The 6,035-nt window shown below is 39.5% G+C and overlaps 1 pseudogene; it reads right to left on the bottom strand.

Annotated features, from left to right (window-relative positions):
• Positions 1-4,709: 4,709 nt before the first annotated feature.
• Positions 4,710-5,576, bottom strand: LOC110336292 (annotated as a pseudogene).
• Positions 5,577-6,035: the final 459 nt, after the last annotated feature.

The following is a 6,035-nucleotide window of genomic DNA, read 5'->3' as shown; positions in this document are numbered from 1 at the left end:
GAGAGCTCTGACACTGGGACTCAGGAAGTGTTTGCCTCCAGGGAGTGCTCTGACCCCCCAAGACTCAGGAGAGAGCTGGTCTCCCAGGAGTACTGTCAGAGGCTAACAGACTACAGGAGGAACAAGCTCCAGCCAGAGACAGCTAGAACATCTAATACCAGAGATTACCAGATGGCAAAAGGCAAATGTAAGAATCTTACCAACAGAAACCAAGACCACTTGGCATCATCAGAACCCAGTACTCCCACCACAGCGAGCCCTGGATACCCCAACACCTTAGGAAAGCAAAATTCGGATTTAAAATCATATTTCATGATGCTGGTAGAGGATGTTAAGAAGGCCATTAATAACTCACTTAAACAAATACAGGAAAACACTGCTAAACAGGTAGAAGTCCTTAAAGAGGAAGCACAAAAATCCCTTAAAGAATTACAGGAAAACACAACCAAACAGGTGATGGAATTGAACAAAACCATACAAGATCTAAAAATGGAAGTAGAAACAATAAAGAAAACCCAAAGGGCGACAACTGTGGAGATAGAAATCATAGGAAAGAAATCGGGAACCATAGATGTGAGCATCAGCAACAGAACACAAGAGATGGAAGAGAGAATCTCAGGTACAGAAGATTCCATAGAAAACATGGTCACAACAATCAAAGAAAATGCAAAACGCAAAAAGATTCTAACTCAAAACATCCAGGAAATCCAGGACACAATGAGAAGGCCAAACCTAAGGCTAATAGGTATAGATGAGAAAAAAATTTCAACTTAAAGGGACAGTAATTATCTTCAGCAAAATTATAGAAGAAAACTTCCCTAACCTAAAGAAAGAGATGCCCATGAACGTATGAGAAGCCTATAGAACTCCAAATAGACTGGACCAGAAAAGGAATTCCTACTGACACATAATAATTAGAACAACAAATGCACTAAATAAAGATAGACTACTAAAACCAGTAAAGGAAAAAAGGTCAAGTAACATATGAAGGCAGAACTATTAGAATTATACCAGACTTCTCACCAGAGACTATGAAAGCCAGAAGATCTTGGACAGAAGTTATACAGGCCCTAAAAGAACACAAATGCCAGTCCAGGCTACTATACCCAGCAAAACTCTCAATTACCATAGATGGAGTAACAAAGTATTCCATGACAAAACAAAATTCACACAATATCTTTCTACGAATCCAGACCTTCAAAGGATATTCAAGGTAAAACTTCAACACAAGGAAGGAAATTATGCCCTAGAAAAAGCAAGAAAGTAATCCTTCAACAAACCTAAAAGAAGATAGCTGCAAGAANAGAATCCCAACTCTAACAACAAAAATACAGGAAGCAACAATTGCTTTTCCTTAATATCTCCTAATATCAATGTACTCAATTCCCCAGTCAAAAGACATAGACTAACAGACTAAATACGTAAACAGGACCCAACATTTTTTTTGCATACAGGAAACTCACCTCAGGGACAAAGATAAACACTACCTCATAGTAAAAGGCTGGAAAACAATTTTCCAATCAAATGGTACCAAGAAACAAGGTGAAGTAGCCATTCTAATACTGAATAAAACTGACTTTCAACCCAAAGTTATCAAAAAATACAAGAAGGGGCACTTCAGTCTCATCAAAGCTAAAATGTACCAAGATGAACTCCCAATTCTGAATATCTATGCTCCAAATGCAAGGACATCCACATTCATTAAAGAAACTTTAGTAAAGCTCAAAACACACATTGCACCACACACAGTAATAGTGGGAGACTTCACCACCCCACTCTCTTCAATGGATAGATCTTGAAAACAAACTAAATAGAGACACAGTGAAACTAATTGAAGTTATGAAACAAATGGATTTAACAGATATCTACAGAACATTTTACCTTAAAACAAAAGGATATACCTTCTTCTCAGCACATCATGGCACCTTCTCCAAAATTGACCATATAGCTGGTCACAAAACAGGCCTGAAGAGATACAAAACTATTGAAATAATTCCATGCATGCTATGAAATCACCATGGACTAAGAATGATCTTCATTCACAACATAAATAATAGAAAGCCAATGTTGATGTGGAAGCTGAACAACACTCTACTCAATGATAAATTGATCAAGGAAGAAATAAAGAAAGAAATAAAGACTTTTTAGAGCTTAATGAAAATGAAGCCACAACATACCCAAACTTATGGGACACAGTGAAAGCAGTCCTAAGAGGAAAACCAATATCTCTGAGTGCCACCGAAAAGAAACTGGAGAGAGCATACACTAGCAGCTTGACAGCACACCTACAAGCTCTAGAACAAAAGGAAGCAAATTCACCCAAGTAGAGTAGACAGCAGGAAATAATCAAACTCAGGACTGAAATCAACCAAGGAGAAACCAAAAGAACTATACAAAGAATCAACCAAACCAGGAGTTGGTTCTTTGAGAAAATCAACAAGATAGATAAACACTTAGCCAGACTAACTAGAGGGTACAGGTGCAGTATCCTAATTAACAAAATCAGAAATGAAAAGGGAGACATAACAACTGAACCTGGGGAAATCCAAAACATCATCAGATCTTACTACAAAAGCCTATAAACAACAAGACAGGAAAACCTGAAAGAAGTGGACTTTTTTCTAGATGGATACTAGGTACCTGTTAAATCAGGATAAGATTAACCATCTAAACTGCCCCATATCACCCAAAAAAATAAATACAGTCACTAATAATCTCCCAACCAAAAAAAAAAAAGCCCAGGACTAGATGTTTTTAGTGCAGAGTTCTATCAGACCTTCAAAGAAGCCCTAATTCCAGTTCTCCTCAAACTATCACACAAAATAGAAACAGAAGATACTCTACCCAATTCGATCTATGAAGCCACAATTACTCTGATACCTAAACTATGCTCATAGAAGTCTTATTTACAGTAGCCAGGAGCTAGAAAGAACCCGGATGTCCTTCAATGGATACAGAAAATGTGGTATATTTATACAATGGAATACTTCTCAGCTATTAAATACAATGAATTTATGACATTTAGTCAAATAGATAGAACTAGAAAGTATCATCATGAGTTTGGTAACACAATCGCAAAAGGAAACACATGGTATGCATTTACCGATAAGTGGATATTAGCCTAGAAACTTAGAATACCCAACATACAATTTGCAAAACACATGAAACTCAAGAAGAAGAAAAATCAAAGTGTGAATTCTTCGATCCTTCCTAGAAGGGGGAACAAAATATCCATTGAAGGAATTACAGAGACAAAGTTCTGAGGTGATACTCAAGGAAGGACCATCCAGAGACTGGCCCACCCAGGGATCCATCCCATAAACAACCACCAAACCCAGATACTATTGCAGATGCCAACAAGATTTTGCTGATAATACCCTGATATAGCTGTCTCCAGTGAGGCTATACCAGTGCCTGGCAAATACAGAAGTGGATGCTCACAGTCATCTATTGGATGGAACACAGGGTCCCCAATGAAGGAGCTAGAGAAAGTACCCAAGGAGCTGAAGGGGTCTGCAACTCTGTAGGTGGAACAACAATATGAACTAACCAGTACTTCCAGAGCTCCCTGGGACTAAACCACCAATCAAAGAAAATACATGGTGGGACTTGTGTCTCTATCTGTATATGTAGCAGAGGATGTCCTAATCGCCCATCAATCATAGGAGAGGATCTTGGACTTGCAAAGATTCTAAGCCCAAATATAGGGGAATGCTAATGCCAGGAAGCAGGAGTGGGTGGGTTGGGGAGCGGGGGGGGGGCATATAGGTGATTTTGGAGAGGAAACCAGGAAAGGGGACAGCATTTGAAATGTAAGTGAAGACAATATCTAATAAGAGAAGTTATGAAATTTTTAAAAAGAGGGTCATTATTACTGTCCTCAGGTTTCAATGACTGAATCATCATTTCATACTGTCTATGTCCTGGAAATTAATTTTATCCATGTTTATTTCATTTTCTAGCTAATTGGAGCAGGAAGCTAGGCTACTGCTTGGTAATCTACCATGGCTATACTCAAAATTGTTATTTAAGGATATTTTGAAAATAGTTAAATAATTCTTTTTTTTTAAAGAACATAATTTTAGTAAGGAAAGTTTTCAGTGTAACAGAAACAAAGCAAATGAAAATACAACAAAGCTATGCAATGCAATGTGAACTATGACCCAGTATGTAAAGACAATAGGAAAAGTAGAATGGAAAAACATTCAAATCAAGCATGGTGGTGCACATTTTTCATTTCATCACTCAGAAACCTGAAGCAGGAGAATCCTAAATCAAGCCATCCTAAGTTACAGAGTGCCTGTCTCAAAATAAAACAAACAAAAAACAAAGTACAAGAGAGGTAATTAAGCAGAACTTGTTCAAGACTAAAATCTCAGCTGCTATTTACCAAGTTAAAGTACATAAAGCCCAGCCAAGTACAGCACAGGGCCATGTGAAAGCTCAATATATCTACCCCATCCCAAGCACCGGGCGCCATTATATTCCTTAGGGCACCAATCCTGGGTTCTAGGCACCCAGAACCTGTGTCCCCATAAACTCAAGCTTGTCCCTACCAGATGTAGTGGCTAAAGAGCTAGAATGAAAGACCCTAGCAGACTTTGGAACACAGAGAAATTGTTTTAACCAGGCTGCAGCTACTGAGGAGTCAGAGTAGTTACTTGTGCACTCCAGTCCCTGGGAGCTTGGCAGTGACCTGGAAGCTGTGGCTAAAGGAATGGCTGCGATGGCACGTGTTCTGGAGGTGGACCTAGACCACCTCTCTCATAGACTCCGGGGTGTGACCCCCCGCAATTTTGGCTTCTTGATCCAGACCTCCTGCTCAGGAGCTCCTCTTGCTCTGTCTCCTGTCTTCTCCTCAGTCTATCCTGACATCTCTTTTCCTGCTTTTAAGTCACGGTTTTCTTCAAGTGATAAAACTCCTCTCAGATCTGAATGAACCCCAAGTGGAACTTGGCCCCGAAGTGGTTTGCAAGACGATGGTCATTGCCGTGGAGGTCTAGGTAAGCTGAAAAAACGTCCCAGACACGGAGTTTTTGATGTTGAAAACTGGATGGAATGTCTATATTCTTTCTCTGCTTCCTTTTTCTTTGCACAAACTTTCTCCACTTCCATAAGAATCTTCTTGGATTCATCCACATTTCCTTCAGTTTCTAGCTGCTCAGCTTTAGCAAGAAGTTTTCCTATTTCTCCATTCAACTCATGTAATTTTTCTGCCTTGGCAGAAGCTTCAGTACTGATCTCTTCTGTTTCTGCCAGGTGTTTCTTGGCAAGTTCAGTTCTCCAATCACACATTGAAGGACTTTAAGTGATCCATAGCATCTAATTCATAAAAGTATGTCTCTTTCTTTACTTGCAATTTCATAATCTGCTCAAAGGGTCAAGTCGTGGATTTTGGTACATTCTCCTAAATCTGTGTGCCTCCCAGCAAGGATGTCATGGGGGCTGCAGTCCAGAAGGTGACTCTTGCAGATACTGTCATCTGTAAATTTGACCCTCTGCCTGTTTTCATCTCTGTCCCTCACTGTGCCCATGAGCTGGTCCAGCAGAGTCTGCACCTGCACCTGGGAGGACATGGTAGCCAGTGAGGATGGCCAGGAAACTCCTCACAACTCATCAGCAGATGCAGTGAACTGTGTGCGACTACAAAAGATGCCCAAGTCTGCTTCAAGTTAAATATTTCTAATAGTTATTATTCTCTTTTGGCCAATGAGTTTTTCATCAAGCTTGGTGCCATATCTTTTGATGAGTTTTAGATTCATCTTGCTCTTTTGTCCCAGATGTGGAGTCAGACATTTCCCCCAGGAAACACAGTTGGCTTGTATTGATAAATATTATTTTGGGACAACACTCTGGTTGCTAGGGGACCTCACTGATGCAGTCATTGTATCTTGACCTCACTAGTTGGTTAGTGGGTGAGGCTAGAAATTGAGGTATTATTTTCAATGAAGAAGTGAATTTAAAATTTACTTTGGAATGAGTTTTAAGTTCAGTTCAGGATTTTCATTTAACTTCTTTAATATGGCTCTCCATAC

This window comes from Mus pahari, chromosome 19 (genome assembly GCF_900095145.1).
Source record: "Mus pahari chromosome 19, PAHARI_EIJ_v1.1, whole genome shotgun sequence".
NCBI lineage: Eukaryota > Metazoa > Chordata > Mammalia > Rodentia > Muridae > Mus > Mus pahari.
This window is presented reverse-complemented; position numbering and strand designations above follow the sequence as displayed.